This window comes from Haematobia irritans, chromosome 2 (genome assembly GCF_050003625.1).
Source record: "Haematobia irritans isolate KBUSLIRL chromosome 2, ASM5000362v1, whole genome shotgun sequence".
In the NCBI taxonomy this organism is placed as follows: Eukaryota; Metazoa; Arthropoda; class Insecta; order Diptera; family Muscidae; genus Haematobia; species Haematobia irritans.
The window spans coordinates 153,628,122-153,651,029 of record NC_134398.1 but is presented as its reverse complement, the minus strand read 5'-3'; positions in this window follow the sequence as shown (position 1 = coordinate 153,651,029).

Below are 22,908 nucleotides of genomic sequence, written 5' to 3'. Positions count from 1 at the left end.
AATTATATATAGCCCCCATATAAACAGATCCCCCGATTTGGCTTGCGGAGCCTCTAAGAGAAGCAAATTTCATCCGATCTGGTTGAAATTTGGTACATGGTGTTAACATATGATCTCTAACCATCATGCAAAAATTGGTCCACATCGGTCCATAAGTATATATAGCCCCCATATAAACCGATGCCCAGATTTGGCTTGCGGAGCCTCTAAGAGAAGCAAATTTCATCCGATCTGGCTGAAATTCAGTACATGGTGTTGGTATATGGTCTCTAACACCCATGTTAAAATTGGTTCATAATTTATATAGCCCCATATAAACCGATCGCCAGATTTGGCCTGCAGAAGCTCAAAGAGAAACAAATTTCATCCGATCCGTCTGAAATTTGGTGCATGATGTTAGTATTGGTCTCTAACAACCCTGCCAGAATTGGTCCATATCGGTCCATAATATCGGTCCGGAGCCGCTTGGAGGAGCAAAATTCATCCGATCCGGTTCAAATTTGGAACGTGGTGTTAGTATATGGCCGCTACCAACCATTCCAAAATTGGTCCATATCGGTCTATAGTTATATATAGCCGATCCCCATTTTGTCAAACCGAATTATATACGTATTTAGTTAGTCTTTTTTAATTTAATATATACCACGTATGGACTTACTTATAATTTAGAAGACGGTGTTAGGAGGTTTTAAGATACCTTGCCATCGGCAAGCGTTACCGCAACCCAAGTAATTCGATTGTGGATGGCAGTGTTTCTACGCAATCCATAGTGGAGGGTACATTAGCTTCGGCCTGGCCGAACTTACGGCCGTATATATTTGTTTTTATTTATTCTTTCGAACAATAAATAAAAAAATGAAAAATATGGCGATCTACTCTGTTGTAAATAAATAAGTCTAAGAAGAACTCGGCAGTTCGTAAAATATTTTATTTTTTACTCCCCTAGAGCAAAACATTATTTTTAGACGAGGACCATACAATATATTTGTCGCAACCATGTCATTTTATGGATAGTAAGTATCTGATTTCGACAACAATTTGGATTTGGATCAAATATGGCCTTCACTTTTCGGATCAGTCCTGCACGCAAAAAAATAATTATTTCCTCCCAAACGAAATTTTAGACAAACAAAGTTCGTTCCACATTTGCTTTTCGTTGAAACGAAGTGTATTTGGAAAAAAGAATATATTTTTTGTGATAAACGTTTATTCTTTTCCAGGATGTAAAAACAATTTCATAAAGACTAACTAAAAAAATTTTTTCTGGCTAATTGCGTTTTCCCTCACATCTTTTTCAGAAGTTTTTTATTGTAATGTAGAATGTAGACAATGTAGAAGAAATTATACGATTTTATAAATCTTATAATTTTTTTTTACCTTTCGCCTGGACGGAGAATCGAACCGCGGACCATGCAATTTGTAAGCCAACACACTATCCACTGAGCTATGTAGCCGTTATTGTCATCAATAGACAATTACCCATATAAGTTATATTTATATAGCATACCTTGCGGCTATGCTATATTAAACAATTAAACAAAGTTTACAGAAAAATAAATTCAGTTGGGCACCGTGGAGCAGTGGTTGCTACGTCCGACTTGCATGCTAAGGCTCGTGGGTTCGATCCCTGCTTCGACCAAAGTTTTTTTTTTTTTTTTACATATATTCCAGATATGGTCGGAAAATTCCGAAGAAATGTTCAACATTACATTCTATTATATTAAATTTTTACTATGAACTGTAAAATGTGTCTTATTAAAGACCTAAAGTCACAAAAGAACAGTGTTTGATATAAATGAAATGGATTGAAAAAATAAAAATTTTGTAACAAAGTAATTTTTTTGGTGATGAAAGTGTATGCGTTTCGAAGCAAATCAAAAAACTCTAACAAAAGCAAATCGTTTTCGGTACACGTTTTCCAAACGTTTTTTTTTTTTTTCTTTGCGTGTGGTGTTGTTACCGTTTTTTTCATCCACTTTTTGGACGCTATGCAATACTACCAGTATCATTTTAATGGGCAATGATATGAGAAACAAATAACTTATTCACATTTTAATGATGAAGAGCCATAGCCATATGTGATTTTCCAATCAAATGTAAAGCAATCACAGTAATCACGCTTGAACTCCACCACGAACAACTTTATTTCCGAATTCAATAGCTTAAAATGCTTGTGTAAGCTTATAAAAAGAATTAACTAACAATGGAATAATTCTCTCAGTTCGGAAGTATTAGCAAACTGAAATTAGTTACAATAATTATCAGACATACTGTATACTAACATCACATACCAAATTTCAACGGGACCTTATGAAATTTATTTTTCCAGGAGACTCCAGAAGTCAAATCTGGGTATCGGTTTATATGGGGGCTATAGCTAAAAGGTATCCGATATGGTCCATTTGCAATACCATCCCACCTACATCAACTACTTGGGCCAAGTTTAGAGCCGATAGCTTTTTTCATTCAGAAGTTAGCATGATGTTAACAGACGGACGGACATAGCAATACCGATTATGAATTTCACAAAATATCACGAATATATAATTCATGGGGTCTGAAAACTATATTTCGGAGTGTTTCAAATGGAATGAATAAGTTAGTTTGGAGGGAGCCACCGTGGTGCAATGGTTAGCATGCCCGCCTTGCATACATAAGGTCGTGGGTTCGATTCCTGCTACGACCGAACACCAAAAAGTTTTTCAGCGGTGGATTATCCCACCTCAGTAATGCTGGTGACATTTCTGAGGGTTTCAAAGCTTCTCCAAGTGGTTTCACTGGAATGTGAAACGCCGTTCGGACTCGGCTATAAAAAGGAGGTCCCTTGTCATTGAGCTTAACATGGAATCGGGCAGCACTCAGTGATAAGAGAGAAGTTCACCACTGTGGTATCACAATGGACTGAATAGTCTAAGTGAGCCTGATATATTGGGCTGCCACATAACCTAACCTAACCTAACCTTGGAGGGTATAATAAGTCGTAGTAAGATAACTAAAATAAAAGTTTGCAATCTTATGTTAGACCCACTGTCGAATTTATTTTAATGAGGAGAATACATTTTTGTTTCCAAAATTCAACATTATAATTTTGCCAGAGTTTGAATAAAGCTACAAATGTGCTGATTTGTAAGGCCTTTTGTTATAAAAAGTGACCCCTAAAACCACGAATACCCTCAATAGCAGTAGCCACCACGGCAACAATCGCTCTTTCACAGGTCTGGCCCTTTAATGCATTTTGTGTCAATAGTGGTTGTGGTGCTGTCTATGTTTTAATTCCCGTTGTGCTAGCGTTGCGTTAATAATTGTACGTGAGCTGTCAGTTTGATGTACCGGAAGGATACACTCTTTAAGACACACACATGTAGTACGCGGCACGACTACAATATCCTACACGTACACAATTTAACACTCACATGTACTGTGCACACATGTATGGCAAGTTTTTATATTTCCTAGTGTTTGTTTCCATGTTGTTGTATATGGTTCGTTGTTATTCATGTATAAGCTTCCGGACAAGGATTATTTGTTAAATAAACTACTATTTTCTAGATTCATTCGTCATATGAAGATTAGTAAGTCTTTCCAGTAAGTTTTTCTAGTCATTTATTTACATTGAAAACCTGACTTGGTCAAAAGTTTACTCATTCATATTTGTGTGATGCAGTGGGACACTATGTTTCATTGACTCTTTCTTCTGTTTCTTTAATGTCACTTATAAGCAAGGACGGTTACTACAGTGGATGGATCAACCTGTGGTATAGGGGATCGTAAGATCACATTCCATGTACTAACAAAAATGTTGGGTTTCCCTAAAAACTATTAACCTCAATTGAAAGATAATGCAACCTATATTTTGGGACACACAATTTTCACAGTAGTAATGACAAGTGTCTAATAAAATAAAATAAAAACTAAGATTAAAGTATTGTAACAAATGAAGAGGTGATGCACGGACGAAAAAGGCTGTTTTTCATATGTTTCGGTGTAAAAATTATATGTTTTGAACTCAAATTTTTGGCACATCATTTTTTAGTGCTAGAATATAATGTTCATAAAATAGCATAACATATTTGTGACATATATGTTAATATGTCAGAACACATTATATTTGGGACATACAATTTTTTATATAATATGTGTGTTGACCACAAAAAAAAAGTCGCTTCTGTAACATATCCTCCCAAACACATCCTGCTTCAAGCATATATATTTTCAGGATTGGTCCAAACAAACATTATATGCTTGTATTTAAAATTTGAGTTCCAAACATATAATTTTCATACCGAAACATATGAAAAACAGTATTTTTCGCCCTTGTATATGCACAACTTTAAAAGCACTTCCAGAAGATGTACTCCCAATGATGTTCTTTATTTTAACTACACAGGAAGTTGTTTTCATTCAATTTTTTGTAACATGTCTTTTTCATATTTTTATACCCTCCACCATAGGATGGAGGGTATATTAACTTTGTCATTCCGTTCGTAACACATCGAAATATTGTTCTAAGACCCCATAAAGTATATATATTCTGGGTCGTGGTGAAATTCTGAGTCGATCTACACTGAAAAAAATATTGTCGTGAGGTCAAAGATTTCATGTCTTTAAAATACGAATACAAATTTTGCTTAGCATAGAAGACGCATTTTTCTAAAATAAAGTTATTTTCCTTGTCCAAAAGTCGATAAACTTTTCAATGAAGTCGTATTGTCCTTATAATTAAGTGATTTGACTTAAATATGGGTATCTTAACATGAGAGAAAAAATTTATAGGCTAAGGTCAACTTGACTTTAATAATTCAGAAAATTTCTTTAAATTTAATGAAATTGTCTTTAAATTTGTTGTCTTTTTGCATTTTGACTACAAAGCAAAAATCGTTCAAATATAGGACATGTTTTTCAAAACTTTATTTTAAAGAAGTTTTTTTTCAAACATAGCATAATTTCTACTGGAAGTCGAGTCTTAATTTGGAAAATAAAGTTGCCGTTAACTCGTTTTTAAAGGTCTTTGATAGCATATGAAGAAAAAAAGATGAGAAAGCGAAAAATTAAAATTTGCTTCCTAGAAGCAAGTACACAAAACCTAAATTTAAAAGAGAATTGTGTCTTAAAAGTATCCTTACTTGTATTCTCCGCTTCTTTGGCTCGGAATCAATACCAAATTTTTTAAAGGAAAGACGAAATCTTTTGAACCGAGTATGCTTTTTTTCAGTGTAAGCATGTCCGTCTGTTGAAATCACGCTAACTTCCGAACAAAACAAGCTATCGACTTCAAACTTGGCACAAGTAGTTGTTATTGATGTAGATTGGATGGTATTGCAAATGGGCCATATCGGTCCACTTTTACGTATAGCCCCCATATAAAGGGACCCCCAGATTTGGCTTGCGGAGCCTATAAGAGTACCATATTTCATCCGATCCGGCTGAAATTTGGTACATGGTGTAAGTATATGGTCTCTAACAACCATGCAAAAATTGGTCCATATCGGTCCATAATTATATATAGCCCCCATATAAACCGATCCCCAGATTTGACCTCCGGAGCCTCTTAGAGGAGCAAACTTCATCCGATCCGGTTGAAATTTGGTACGTGGTGTAAATATATGGTCTCTAACAACCATGCACAAATTGGTCCATATCGGTCCATAATTATATATAGCCCAAATATAACCCGATCCTCAGATTTGGTTTGCGGATCCTCTAAGAGAAGCAAATTTCATCCTATCCTTCTGAAATTTGGTACATGGTATTAGTATATGGTCCCTAATAACCATGTCAAGATTGATCCATATCGGTCCATAATTATATATAGCCCCAATATAAACCGATCCCCAGCCCCTTGGAGGAGCAAAATTAATCCGATCCGGTTGAAGTTTGCAACGTGGTGTTAGTATAAGGCCGCTAATAACCATGCCAAAATTGGTCCATATCGGTCTATAGTTATATATAGCCGATCCCCAATCACGCAAAAATTGGTCCATATCGGTTCATAATCATGGTTGCCACTCGAGCCAAAAATAATCTACCAAAAATTTATTTTTTATAGAAAATTTTGTCAAAATGTTATTTCTATAGAAAATGTTGTCAAAATTTTATTTCTATAGAAAATTTTTTCCAAATTTTATTTCTATAGAAAATTTTTTCAAAATTTTACTTCTATAGAAAATGTTGTCAAAATTGTATTTCTATAGAAACTTTAAAATTAATTATATACGTATTTAATCGGCCTTTTTTAGTTTAATATATACCAAGTATGGACTATGTGGTATATATTACGGTGTTAGGAAGTTTTAAGATACCTTGCCATCGGCAAGTGTTACCCTAACCCAAGTAATTCGATTGTGGATGACAGTCTTCAGTAGAAGTTTCTACGCAATCCAAGGTGGATGGTACATAAGCTTCGGCCTGGCCGAACTTACGGCCGTATATACTTGTTAATGGGTAATTTTAATTTAATAAATCCAATCTGAAAATATTGTGAATTTTTGAAGATATTTGAGGTCAAACGTTTCAGACAAGCGTTAGTATCCATTAAAAATTATAAAAATTATTGATTTGGCAAAATATCACAGAATTTTTTAATTTACATCCAAAACATTGAATTCGGATCACACCTAAAGGAGTGATGCACATTCAGTGCACGGGCTGTTGAAATGGAGGACTTTTGTCCTATGACAAGCCCATGTTAAATTCTTCGCTTCTGCGTCAATTTTGCACCACTTCCGGATCCAAAAAGAACATTTTCTTTACTTTTTTGGCGACGCCTTTTTGCTGGGTTATTTTATGTTCAATAACTTAAAACGCTCATAATAAAATTGTAACGATTTACAGATGTGAATGTAAAGTCAGGGAAAACAATATTTCGGAGTGCTGCAAATGGAATGAAGAAGTTAGTTTAAACTAAAACAAAACTTTGCAATCTTATGTTAGACCCAATGTTGAATTTATTTTAATAAACAGAATACATTTATGTTTTCAAATTTCAACATTAGAATTTTGCCAGAGTTTGAATAGAGCTATATATGATGTAAAGCCAGGGAGCCACCGTAGTGCAATGGTTAGCATGTACGCCTTGCATACATAGGGTCGTGGGTTCAACCCCAGTATCGATCGAACACCAACAAGTTTTCAGCGGTGGATAATCCCTTCTCAGTAATGCTGGTGATATTTCTGAGTGTTTCAAAGCTTCTCTAAGTGGTTTATATTCAGTTCTTGACCGGTATATACAGGGAAGAAATAATTCCGAACCTATATGAACTTTTGTGCGGTAATTATAGAGCCAGAATTGAAATATGGGGGTCACTTTATATGGGGGCAATATACAATTATGAACACGAGTCTAAAAAAAATGACAGATTTTTTAGTGTTTGGTAGATTGGTAGAATTCTTGATGTTTTGGGAGATTTTGCAAAATATTCCTCACCAACTATGAAATGCTTCACAAATTTTCTATATAAATAACATTATGACAAAATTTTCTACAAAAATGAAATTCTGACAAAATTTTCTATAGAAATAAAATTTTGACAAAATTTTCTATAGAAAAAAAAAATGTGACAAAAGTTTGTATAGAAATTATATTTTGAAAAAATTTCGTAAAGACATAAAATGTTGACAAAATTTTCTATAGAAATATAAAATTTTGACAACACTTTCTATGGCAATAAAATTTTGGTAGATTACTTTTGGCTCAAGTGGTAATCGTGATTTTTCTGTGATTGGGGATCGGTTTATTTGGGGGCTATATATAATATAGATCGATACGGACCAATTTGGGCATGGTTGTTGTCGGTCATACACTAGCGAAAATTACCAAATTTCGGATGAATTTTGCTCCTTCAAGGGGCTCCGGAGGTCTAATCTGGGGATCGGTTTATATGGGGGCTATATATAATTATGAACCGATATGGACCAATTTTTGCATGCTTGTTAGAGACCATATACGAACACCACGTACCAAATTTCAACCGGATCGGATGAAATTTGCTTCTCTTCGAAGCTCCGCAAGCCAAATCTGGTTTATATGGGGGCTATATATAATTATGGACCGATGTGGACCAATTTTTGCATGGTTGTTAGAGATCATAATCCAACACAATGTACCACATTTCAGCCGGATTGGATGAAATTTGCTTCTATTTGAGGCTCCGCATGCCAAATCTGGGGATCAGTTTATATGGGGGACTATATATAATTATGGACCGATGTGAACCAATTTTTGCATGGTTGTTAGAGACCATATACCAACACCATGTACCAAATTTCAGCCAAATCGGATAAAATGTGCTTCTCTTGAAGGCTCCGCAAACCAAATCTGGGGGCCCGTTTATTGTTGGAAGCCGTTAGCTTGTTTCGTTAACCATTAAAAAATTGGTTCATATTGATCCGGTTTAAATTTGATATGCTATGTCAGTGTTCTATCCCTTGGTTTCCAAATTTGATTTCTTGGCTCCTGGAGGAACGAATCTCATACGATCTCGTTATATGCCTTCAGAATATATGCGAACATTGATCTTTATCGGTTGCTAAATATGTTTAGACTCCTTTATTGGTATTAAATCGGCCTTTTTTCTAACGTAGACTCTATATGAAGCAATCTACAATTTAGAATAAAATGTTAAGAACACCCAGAGAAGCAAAATGATCACCTCAAACATGTTTTAAGAGCAAAATGTTATTTTTTTGTGATGACCATGTAACATGGTTTTCGCAACCATGTTATTTTCTCGGAAATCATGTATCTGATTTCGGCAAATAGGTTATATTTGACGAGAAAATATCATTTTAGTGACAAACATGTTACATGGTCACCATACAAAACTAACATTTTGCTCTTGAAACATGTTTGAGGTGATCATATTCCTTCTCTGCGTGAAGGTTTAAGACACCATGTCATGGACAACTTAAATGTTTGATTGCGTTATATCGGTCTATCCTTGTCTGACATCGCCTCCTGGAAGACTTTTGTACATATGCTTAAAAGGAAAGGGAAAATTCTTGAATTGTGTACTAAAGTTCAGTATTTGGAGCCTTCACTCACCATTAAATTGCTTCCCAGGAATACCCTTACTGCAAGAAAACTGCATTTTTGGCTCAATACCCAAGTCTTACAACGAAGGACCTATTCGTTAGACCAAAGTCAACTTTTTACACTACTCAAAAATAGATCAATTTACTTTCCTTTTATTATCATGCTCATTGTTTTCCAATCTCGTGTACTGTGGCTTTCATGTCATCCTCATATGAGGTCATTTTGGTTTTGTCGGTTTAACCACTTTTATTCTTTGTCTGACATCATATGTCAATATCTCTGAAATCTGTACACGTTTTTCTCTTTAGTTTTTTTTTTGAAAGTTTCGTCGTTCCGGAAAATACGTTTACCAGTGTTAATTTCTGTACTCATTTTCATTTCGGACAATGTCAGTAATGTCAGCGAACATGACATTGCGTACGAACTGATGATTCAGCTGAAATACCACCATCATCTGGGCTATACACAAACCACACAACGACCAAACTAAAAGGCAAACCAGGCAAACCCTGATTGTAACCAAACTAAAAACACACGTCACCAAGGAGACAAAGAAGTACAATGTCATTGCCAATAAGGCTATGTAAGCTTTACCCATAGACGAGGATGAAAATCAAAAGGATTTAAGGTGGATGGTGAAAGAGGAGTAAAAACCAATATGGGGAAGACAAATATTTTTTGCTTTTCAAAAGTCATTGGTTTTAACAAAAATTCTTTATGTTGCCTTCACTTGTAGACACCGTAGAGGTATGAGATTGATTGACCGGAAAGAAAAGTCGCATTAGATTGGTACCACATAAATTGTGACTGATAGGAACTATATAGAATCGTGTGATTTTAATTGACAGCTACCAGTCTTCCATACAAAGAGCGATGGATTACGATGCCACCTTTTGACCAAATTTTCTATAAAAATAAAACTTTGACCAAATTTTCTATAAAGATAAAATTTTGTCAAAATTTTCTATAAAAATAAAATTTTGACAAAATTTTCTATAAAAATAAAATGTTGACAAAATTTTCTATAAAAGTAATATTTTGACAAAATTTTCTATAAAAATAAAATTTTAACAAAATTTTCTATAAAAATAAAAATTTGACAAATTTTTCTATAAAAATAAAATTTTTACAAAATTTTTACAAAATTTTCTATAAAAATACAATTTTGACAAAATTTTCTATAAAACTAAAATTTTGACAAAATGTTCTAATAAAATAAAATTTTCTAAAAATTTTCTAAACATTTGACAAATTTTTCTATAAAAATAAAATTTTGGCAAAATTTTCTATAAAAATAAAATTTTGACAAAAATTTTCTAAAAAAAATAAAATTTTGACAAAATTTTCTATAGAAATAAAATTTTCACAAAATTTGCTATAGAAATAAGGTATTGACAAAATTTTCTTTAGAACTAAAATTTTCACAACATTTTCTATAGAAATAAGGTATTGACAAAATTTTCGATAAAAATTTTGTAAAATAAAATTTCTTGATAACATTTTCTGCAAATTTTGCTAGATTATTTTTGGCTCGAGTGGCAATCGTGGTGACATCATTCCAGATTACAATATAGCTCCATATAAAAAAAATCTCCCAACTTTACTTCCTGGTTTCTTGATATCTCAATTTTCATACAAGTTGCCTTAAATGCGAAATCTAGAAAGGTTCAATGTCTACATAGCTACCATACATACCGTTCTCCCGATTTGACTTCTTGAGCTTCTAGACATCGTAATTTTTGAAATCTGGAGGTATTGTAGATCCACACTTTTGTGGTATTAATCAAACTCGCAAAATATTATGCAAATTGGTTCAGTTTTAGACATAGCTTCCATATATATGCATCGACAGAATTTGTAATTATTTTAGGTGGCTATAGAGGAGGAAATTAGAAGCCGGCAATGCTTAATCTTTAACAATGTGTGGTAACAACTGCTTAAAATTTAACAAAACAAAAGATTACCACAAATTACAACAAATCTACCAAACAAATATTTCTAAAGAAATTTTTGTCAAAACTTTATTCCTGTAGTAAATTTTGTCAACATTTTATTTCTATAGAAAATTATTTGGGAATGTATGAATGTATAGGGAAAATTATTTGGGAATGTATGGGAAAGTAGGGAACTTTTTTTGTCTTTGTAGGGTAAACCGAACATTTTCCCTGGCAACATTGACTATGAGCTATAGTCAGATTGAGACAAAGAACCCATAAACATGTACCCCTTGAATTTCTTAAATATGCAACTGCGGTTTATCTCCCAGACCTATATCAATGTTACCCCATGCTTATGATTACTAATTCAGTAAGGGTGGCTTAGGGTGTGATATAGTCTGCCCCGCCCGACTTTCTACTTTACTTATTTGTTTTAAAGAACTTTTATAGCACACGAAGAAAAAATCTGAAAAAAACTAATCAATCAAAATTTATTTCCTAGAATCCATTACGCAAAACTCAAATTTAAAAGAGAATTGTGTCTTATATGCATCCTTATTGCAATTCTCCGCTACTTTGGCTCGGAATCAATACCAAAATCATTAGTGTAAAGACAACATTTTTGGAACCGGGCATCCTACTTTTTCAGTGTGTATAGACAATATCATTCATTTTACAAATGATGTTATATATGTACAGACATACTGCAAAATATCGATTTTTCCAAATTTTGAATAAGTCGAAATATCCACAAGTCGTCCTTTTGATTGTGATAACAATCCCTAATTCGAACAGTCAACCCTTCTAACTAGGAGGAAAGACAACTTTCTGATTTTGATTACAAAACAGCGAAATCTCAAATATCAAATTTGGACACTCCGAAAAAAGGACACCTCTCAAAAGTGGAAAACTTTTGTGAGACGTTTGCTACACAATAAAATTAACCTCTCATAAGTGAACACCTCCTAAATGTGGACAAAACTTGGACGTCCACTTTTGCGAGGATTCACTGTCCCTAGTCGAATTTTGGTCAGAAAATCGAATTTTCAGCTTTTGATTCTGATTATAATCCCCATGGAAGCAATTGTTTGCACCAAATAATTTACACATACAATGTACTCATGCTTTGTTAGTATATGGCCTACGTAGTTACATTGGAGATAGTATAGGAGGCGGTTATGTTTTCTTCTTCTACTTCTGTATGCTTGTTTTCGATTAATATGTTAGCCATTTCCAATAATCCATAAGGCCTGACATAACAAGACTTGCGATAGCAGATTTTCCTAATTATTTGTTTATTATGTGCAAGACCCCACTTGCCCCTCCCTCTCTCTCGAACTACTGTTAAGTATTTCATTGAATTATTTAGTGGGCGTAGGCATTGTTAGTTTTTCGATTGTTTTGCCTTAATGCATGCCTGAATGGTTATTTAGCAGCTTGTTTGCGGTTGGCCGTATCGGAAATTATGTGTTTGCTTTGGATGCTTCCCCTGCTACCCGTTTGAAAGGAGGATGGTCATTTGCTTTAAGTTGTGTGCATAGTTGGGGATTGTGTATTTAATTGTTATCTCTGGGGTGTGAACATCAAATGTGATTAAGTTGTCGCCAGCCTAAGGAGTTCCTTTGTTCGTTGTGCAAATAATTAAATGACTGTCTTGATTTCGGCATGCCATTCCTAAATGGCCACACTGAAAGAATTAGTTTCATCTCGAAGAGAGGAGTTTTTAAACAAAGTTTTTTGTCTCTGGAAAAAAACTTTATATACATTATGACATTAATTGCTATAAATAAATTCTAGCTAGTTACGCATAATACGAAAATCGACTATTTGACTAATCTACTTTTTGTAAAAAAATCAATAATAATCAATATACTCCACGTCTTTTGATATTTTTGGTAAACGACTCAAATCGATTAACCATCGATTTGTTGGTACTAATAATCGATTTTTGATTATAAGCAAAACCAAAAAATTTGTTTTAACTTTAAGTATCTAGATGACATCCTTTATTTGCTTCTATCGTATCTACAAATGATTTTTATAGGCCATAAAAGGGTTATGGGTCCTTTTTGTTTGCGTTTCGCAATTGATTACTAATGGCAAGTACACCGACAAAAATAAATTGTTTGTGTATGAGAAAAAATATTTATTATTGTTTCGAACTAAGCTTAAAACCATGCGTTGAATAAACTGCAAGAGTAGCTTAACGCAGATTGGTTAGGTGGCAGCCCTATGTATCAGTCTCACTTAGACTTTTCAGTCCATTGTGATACCACAGTGGTGAATTTCTCTCTTATCACTGAGTGCTGCCCGATTCTATGTTAAGCTCAATGACATGGGACCTCCTATTTATAACCGAGTCCACATTGCAGTGAAACCACTTAGAGAAGCTTTGAAACCCTCAGAAATGTCACCAGCATTACTGAGGTGGGATAATCCACCGCTGAAAAACTTTTTGGTGTCGGTCGAAGCAGGAATCGAACCCACGACCTTGTGTATACATGCATGCTAACCATTGCACCACGGTGGCTCCCAAACCAACATAGGAAAGGTGTGTTTATGAAATTAATTTGAGCAAATTTCTGAATATGGCAAAATTGAAAGGTGAAAACGTGGCAAAGTCGGCCATTACCAACCTCGAATATTCGGAAGTCAACTTTTCCAAATTTTAAAATAAAGGGTGATTTGTTAAGAGCTTGATAACTTTTTTAAAAAAAAAAACGCATAAAATTTGCAAAATCTCATCGGTTCTTTATTTGAAACGTTAGATTGGTCCATGACATTTACTTTTTGAAGATAATTTCATTTAAATGTTGACCGCGGCTGCGTCTTAGGTGGTCCATTCGGAAAGTCCAATTTTGGGCAACTTTTTCGAGCATTTCGGCCGGAATAGCCCGAATTTCTTCGGAAATGTTGTCTTCCAAAGCTGGAATAGTTGCTGGCTTATTTCTGTAGACTTTAGACTTGACGTAGCCCCACAAAAAATAGTCTAAAGGCATCAAATCGCATGATCTTGGTGGCCAACTTACCGGTCCATTTCTTGAGATGAATTGTTCTCCGAAGTTTTCCCTCAAAATGGCCATAGAATCGCGAGCTGTGTGGCATGTAGCGCCATCTTGTTGAAACCACATGTCAACCAAGTTCAGTTCTTCCATTTTTGGCAACAAAAAGTTTGTTAGCATCGAACGATAGCGATCGCCATTCACCGTAACGTTGCGTCCAACAGCATCTTTGAAAAAATACGGTCCAATGATTCCACCAGCGTACAAACCACACCAAACAGTGCATTTTTCGGGATGCATGGGCAGTTCTTGAACGGCTTCTGGTTGCTCTTCACTTCTGGTTGCTCTGGCTTCTGGTTGCTCTTCACTCCAAATGCGGCAATTTTGCTTATTTACGTAGCCATTCAACCAGAAATGAGCCTCATCGCTGAACAAAATTTGTCGATAAAAAAGCGGATTTTCTGCCAACTTTTCTAGGTAATAAAATTCAATGATTTGCAAGCGTTGCTCGTTAGTAAGTCTATTCATGATGAAATGTCAAAGCATACTGAGCATCTTTCTCTTTGACACCATGTCTGAAATCCCACGTGATCTGTCAAATACTAATGCATGAAAATCCTAACCTCAAAAGAATCACCCTTTAGTCGACTTTTATATTCTGATTACAATCCCTACTATTCAAACCGGATATTTTACACATTTATGTTCACTGTATTTTGCCACTTGAAGTATAAGCAGGAAAGTTTTTGAGATTCTCCTTCCAAGGTAATCTTAGTAATCTTAAAAAACAACGAAAATAAACATGGTCGAAAATCGGCCAGGCCTAATGGCCTTGTGTTCCTCTATTCATCGATAGACAACAATTAACATTTGTCGATAGCAAGGTATCTTAAAATTTCTTAACATTGTCTTCTAAATTGTAAGTTAGTCCACATGAAGTCTATAGGCGGATTAAATATAACCCAATTCTCTTATGGATCGGTTTATATAGAGGAATTTATGAATAATTATGAACCGATATAAACCAATTATCGCCAGGTAATTGGAGAGCGCCTGAAGGATGTCCCGGTAATCAAATCAGGGGATCGGTTTACATCGGGTTACATCGGGCCAAGTTTATAGTGGATATCTTGTGTCGTTCGGATGAATTCAAAAGACGGACGAACAACCGAGATCAGAATTTCACCACGTCCCAGAATCACGGCTGCACTCGAGTCAAAAATAATCTACCAAAATTTTAAGAAAATTTTACCAAAAAACTATAAACAACAAGTATATACGGCCGTAAGTTCGGCCAGGCCGAAGCTTATGTACCCTCCATCATGGATTGCTTAGAAACTTCTTCTAAACACTGCCATCCACAATCGAATGACCTAAGTTGCGGTAACGCTTGCCGATGGCAAGGTATCTTAAAACCTCCTAACACCATCTTCTATATTGTATGTAAGTCCATACGTGGTATATATTAAATCAAAAAAGATCGATCCAATACGTATATAATTCAGTTTGAAAAAGTAGAAATAAAATTTTAACAAAATTTTCGATAGAAATAAAATTTTCACAAAATTTTCTATAGAAATAAAAATTTTGACAAAATTTTCTATAGAAAGAAAATTTTGACAAAAATTTCTACAGAAATAAAATTTAAAAAAAATTTTCTATAGAAATAAAATCTTGGTAGATTATTTTTGGCTCGAGTGGCAACCATGATTATGAACCGAATAAAATTTGAACAAAATTTTCTATAGAAATAAAATTTTGACAAAATTTTTTATAGAAATAAAATTCTGACAATGATGAAAATTTTATTATGAACCGAATAAAATTTTTACAAAATTTTCTCTAGAAATAAAATTTTGACAAAATTTTCTATAGAAATAAAAATTTGGTAGATTATTTTTGGCTCTAGTGGCAACCATGATTATGAACCGATATGGACCAATTTTTGTGTCATTGGACCAATTTTGGTATGGTTGTTAGCGACCATATACTAACACCACGTTCCTAATTTGAACCGGATCGGATGCATTTTGCTCCTCCAAGAGGCTCCGGAGGTCAAATCTGGAGAACGTTTTATATGGGGGCTATATATAATTATGGACCGATATGGACCAATTCTGCCACGTTTGTTAAAGATCATATACTAACACCATGTTCCAAATTACAACCGGATTGGATGAAATTTGCTTCTGTTGGAGACTTCGCAAGCCAAATATGGGGATCGGTTTATATGGGGGCTATATATAATTATGAACCGATGTGGACCAATTTTTGCATGGTTGTTAGAGACCATATACCAATATAATGTACCAAATTTCAGGCGGATCGGATGAAATTTGCTTCTCTTTGAGGCTCCGCAACCCAAATCTGGGGATCGGTTTATATGGGCGCTATATATAATTATGGACCGATGTGGACCAATTTTTGCATGGTTGTTAGAGACCATATACCAACATCATGTACCAAATTTCAGCCGGATCGGATAAAATTTTCTTCTCTTTGAGGCTCCGCAAGCCAAATCTGAGATCGGTTTATATGGGGGCTATATATAATTATGGACCGATGTGGACCAATTTTTGCATGATTGTTAGAGACCATATACCAACACCATGTACCAAATTTCAGCCGGATCGGATGAAATATGCTTCTCTTAGAGGCTCCACAAGCGAAATCTGGGGATCGGTTTATATGGGGGCTATATATAATTAAGGACCGATATGGACCAATTTTTGCATGGTTGTTAGAGACCATATACCAACATCATGTACCAAATTTCAGCCGGATCGGATGAAATTTTCTTCTCTTTGAGGCTCGGCAAGCCAAATCTGGGGATCGGTTTATATGGGGGCTATATATAATTATGGACCGATGTGAACCAATTTTTGCGCGGTTGTTAGAGACCATATACCAACACCATGTACCAAATTTCAGCCGGATCGGATGAAATTTGCTCCTCTTTTATGCTCCGCAACCCAAATCTGGGGATCGGTTTATATGGGGGCTATATATAATTATGAACCGATGTGCACCAATTTTTGCATGATTGTTAGAGACCATATACCAACACCATATACTAAATTTCAGCCGGATCGGATGAAATATGCTTCTTTTAGAGGCTCCACAAGCCAAATCTGAGGGTCCCTTTATATGGGGGCTATACGTAAAAGTGGACCGATATGGCCCATTTTCAATACCATCCGACCTACATCGATAACAACTACTTGTGCCAAGTTTCAAGTCGATAGCTTGTTTCGTTCGGAAGTTAGCGTGATTTCAACAGACGGACGGACGGACGGACATGCTTAAATCGACTCAGAATTTCACCACGACCCAGAATATATATACTTTATGGGGTCTTAGAGCAATATTTCGATGTGTTACAAACGGAATGACAAAGTTAATATACCCCCATCCTATGATGGAGGGTATAAAAATGTCTTACTTTGCAAAATGTTCTATCTATAGAATATTTTCTCAATGGAATTTTCTATGGAAATTCTTTTCAAAACTTTATTTCTCTAGAAAATTTTCTCAAAATGTTATTTCTATAGAATTTTTTTTTCAAAATTTTATTTCTATAAAAGACTTTCTTAAAATTTTATTTCTATAGAAAATGTTCTCTAAATTTTCTTCCCATAAAAATATGTGAATTACCTCCGAATTGGAGAAAAATTTTGTATAAAATCTGCCAAAACGTCAAGAATTCTACTAATCTACCAAATAGTAAAAAATATACCTTTTTTTGGTAGAATTCTACCAATTGTGACAACCGTGCCAGGAATATATATACTTTATGGGATCTGGCACCAATATTTCGATTTATTACATACTGAATGACAATATTAGTATATGTTCCATCCTATATTGATGGCGGTTATAGCTAGTCACTACTTCTTCCCATCTTTCTAGATACATACCATGAAAAACCCAGTCGTCTTTTAAATCAATCCGCGAATCGACCCAATGTTAGGATTTATCATTGCAACGAAAACGTAGCAAATTCATCTTGTGATCTTGTGTGCCATTTTTTGGAACACCTGATCGCAAGCTTTCCACAAATGCTGTTTTTTGAGTACCAAAATTAACATATTGACTATATAGTTCACACTTCGAGGAAATGACAACCACTGAAAATGTAATCATTGCAATGAGGTTCTGACATGAGCATGATTTCAGTATTGCCTGATGCGTAAATCCCAAACTACGTCATTTGTTGTAAATGCCTTATTACCAATACAACTATGACAACTATTTGTGCCAAGATTCAAGCCGATAGCTGGTTTGGTTAAAGGTTAATATACGGACGGACATTGCTAGATCGACTCATAATTTAATTATATGATATGAGGCTAATATTTCGAAGTGTAATAAACAGAATAACTAAGTTAGTATACCCCAATCCTATGGTGGAGGATATAATAAATACCGCCATTATAGACCAACCTATAAAAATTTTTGCCTGATTGCTGGGCACATAACCAATTTCGGGCGGATTGAATGAAACGCAGGCCTTCAGGATGCTCATGAAGTCAAGTATGATTATCAGATTATATGGGGGTTATATTCAATTTTTTTGTGCTTTCTTAAGAGCGAATATCATCAAGTTCCGCATTTCACGGGAAACAAGTATATACGGCCGTAAGTTCGGCTAGACCGAAGCTTATGCACCCACCACCATGGATTTCGTAAAAACTTCTTCTAAACACAGCCATCCACAAACTAATTACTTGGGTTGCGGTAACGCTTGCGATGGCAAGGTATATTAAAACCTCCCAGCACCGTCTTCTAAATTGTAAGTAAGTCCATACGTGGTATATATTAAATTAAACAAGACCGATCAGTTCAGTTTGACAAAATTTTGTATAGAAATTAAATTTTAACAAAATTTTCTATAGAAATAAAATTTTGACAAAATGTTCTATAGAAAGAAAATTTTGGTAGATTATTTTTAGCCCAAGTGGCAACCATGATTATGAACCGATATGGACCAATTTTTTGTGATTGGGGATCGGCCATATATATAACTATATACCGATATGGACCAATTTTGGTATGGTTGTTAGCGGCCAAATACTAACACAACGTTCCAAATTTGAACCGGATCGGATGTTAGAGACCATATACTAACACCATGTTCTAAATTTCAACCGTATCGGATGAAATTTGCTTCTCTTAGAGGCTCCGTAAGCCAAATTTGTGGATCGGTTTATATGGGGGCTATATATAATTATGATCCTATGTGAACCAATTTTTGCATGGATGTTAGAGACTATACACTAACACCACGTGCCACATTTGAACCGGATCGGATGAATTTTTCTCCTCCAAGAGGATCCGCAGGTCAAATCTGGAGAACGGTTTATGTGGGGGGTATATATAATTATAGTCCGATATGGACCAATTCTGGCACGGTTGTTAGAGACCATATACTAACACCATGTTCCAAATTTCAACCGGATCGGATGAAATTTGCTTCTAGTAGAGGCTCCGCAAGCCAAATCTGGGGATCGGTTTATATAAGGGATATATATATAATTATGAACCGATGTGGACCAATTTTTGTATGATTGTCAGAGACCATATGCCAAAACCATGTTCCAAATTTCAGCCGGATCGGATGAAATTTGCTTCTCTTTGACGATCCGCCAGCCAAATCTGGCGATCGGTTTATATGGGGGTTATATATAATTATGGACCGATGTAGACCAATTTTTGCATAGTTGTTAGAGACCATATACCAAAACCATGTTCCAAATTTCAGCCGGATCGGATGAAATTTGCTTCTCTTTGACGATCCGCCAGCCAAATCTGGCGATCGGTTTATATGGGGGCTATATATAATTATGGACCGATATAGACCAATTTTTGCATGGTTGTTAGAGACCATATACCAAAACCATGTTCCAAATTTCAGCCGGATCGGATGAAATTTGCTTCTCTTTGAGGATCGGCCAGCAAAATCTGGCGATCGGTTTATATGGGGGCTATATATAATTATGGACCGATGTGGACGAGTTTTTGCATGGTTGTTAGAGACCATATACCAACACCATGTACCAAATTTCAGCCAGATCGGATGAAATATGCTTTCTCAGAGGCGACGCAAGCCAAATTTGGGGGTCCGTTTATATGGGGGCTATACGTAAAAGTGGACCGATATGGCCCATTTGCAATACCATTCAGGTAGAATGGATGGAAACTAAGCTTTCATGATGTTCAATAAATCAAATCTAGGGATCAGGCTATATGTGGGCTATATGGAATTATAAGTCGATATAGACCAATTTGAAATATAGGCCATCAGGACGCTCATGAAGTCAGAACTGGGAATCAGTCTATATATACACACATTTTTTTTTTTTATTCAATCACGAACTTGATTGATCTAATAAAGTTTTTAATTGAAATGTCTTCACAGAAATGATAGTATCAATTCAAAAATTAATTGAAAATCAATTAAAAAAATAATTTATCCACGGAACTTAATCACTCATCGGAGGGAGAAAATCAATACTGTCGTGACAAAATTGCATGGAATTTCATGGATGGAAACTAATGCCCTCTTCCTGTAATTCGTAGAAAAATATATGCAGTATTTTGACTTTTTAAATACAAGAACTAAAATAATACGAAAAGGGAATAGTGCATAAGACTTTGTGGCGGTCAATAAATCGAATCGGAGTCTTATGGGAGCTATATCCACCTATAGTCTTAATTGCAATACCTGACGACCTATAGCAATAAGAAATATTTGTGCAATGTTTGAAACAAACAGCTATTTCCTTCGGAAATTAACGTCATTTGACCAAACGGACACACTGGTGGATGGCAAGAAGGACGTTGATTCAGAATTTCAACACGACCCTGAGTGTACATACTTTAAGGGATCTAAGCTGCTATACATTATACACAGATGTTAGTCTACCTCCATCCTATGGTTATAAAAATGAAAAGATTTTACAACAACAAAAACCTTAAAACCACTTTTGCAAACTGACAACGAAATGTACAAGGAAATTGTATTTCTTTAGACTAAGTGTACTGCAATCTATTGAGATCTCTGATCCCTTCCGCTTCCGGGCCATGCTAAAGTCCTTACAAAGTCAATCAACAGCTTAATTGCAAATATACTGTTCCTCATCAACTCTGGAGCAAATTTATTTTTTCCCATAATCCCGAGAATCTTTCATCATTTTATTTAATTAAATATTTTCTTCACAGTCATGTTTTCGACTTTGTGTCTTTATCCCACCATCATCAGCATCAGAGGCAGGGAAAATGGCAAAGAAATTTTTTCTGAATTTTCTCTTCATACATTTAACAGGAAAATGAGTTAATTTATGAAGAGGTTTTTATTTTGTGTTTTCATCGTTTTTTTTAATATTCCTTTTTTTGGTTATTATCGCTGACCTCTCTAATGAAAGGAGCAGATAAGAAAAAAAGTCTCAGTACTTTAATCACTTCCTTTCTATGGCTAAATATAACTGTCATGAACAATATCCTTTTATATTTTTTATACTCGTCCCTTAAGTTGGAAGCGAAAAACCGCTTTGACAGTTTTATCGTGACCAAGACTTAAACGTGAAATAATTTTCATGTACGTGTGTGTATGCGTGTGGCTTATCCTTTAATGTGCTTTTAAGCAATTTTGAGAAAATTTATTATTTTGTTTTGCCCCCTCCAATTTCATTATTTTCTTTCGGTCCTATTAATGTTTTTTTCTCATATTTTCAACGACCAAAATATCAACGCAAAGGTTAGTATATATGACCTAGAAAAATTACCCTCTATTTTAATGTTAAAACTGCGTAATTTTTGTTGAACAATTTTCTAAGCACAAAGGTTATAAATCTAAATCGAATTTTATTAATGCAGTAATTGAAAATACCTAGCCGAAGTATGTATTCTGGAAAAATAAGTCGTTGTGTACAAAGGGTTTTTATTGAAGTTTTATGCTAAAACACACCCAGAGAAGGAATATGATCACCTAAAACATGTTTCAAGAGCAAAATGTTTTTTTTGGATGGTGAACATAGAACATTTTTGTCGCAAAAATGTTATTTTCTCGAAAAATATGTATCTGATTTCGGCAACCATGTATATGTTTGCCGAGAAAAGAACATTTTTGCTACAAAAATGTTCCATGTTCACCATCCAAAAATAACATTTTGCTCTTGAAACAGGTTTCAGGTGATCAAATTCCTTATCTGCGTGCAGACATCAGATCCAAATATACGATCGATGAAGTCCAAGTTGTAGAAATATTGGTCGGCTAGGCTCTTTATTTTTATGTTAGGCAAAGAAATATTTGTTGATACCGGATACGGAAGTGTGAGAAGAAATATTAGGGAAAACAAGAGCCGATTTCCCGGTACGATTAGAAAATACAAGGTCGACTGTATGCTTGGATAAGTATTCGCTATCATTGCCAATACCAACCACTCTACAGTGAGAACAAATTTTTGCCAATCCGATTTGGTTTACATATAATGACATCTGAAATTAAACAACCAGGGTCAAACAAGGCCCTAAGTTCAAAGATTCCACGGCTCGTAGAAACGATTAGTCTTATGGTGTACCAAAGTACAGAAGAAAATCATTGTAGACTGTGTGAAGCGACCTGGTCAGTAGGATTTGTGGCTGGGATTACAGGTTCGGTGTCATGAAGAACTGTATTGTATTGTCGTTGGCAAATTATAACAGTTTGGCTGATAAGTCCCCGGTCTGACATAGACATAGATAGATAGCGTCCATGCCTAAATGCATATTATTTTTATATAGTACCACCCTCAAATGATTCGTGTCAAAATTTGACATCTGTAAGTCAATTAGTTTGTGAGATAGAGCGTCTTTTGTGAAGGAACTTTTGTTATTGTGATAAAAATGGAAAAAAGGAATTTCCAGTTTTGATAAAATACTGTTTTCTGAAGGGCAAAAA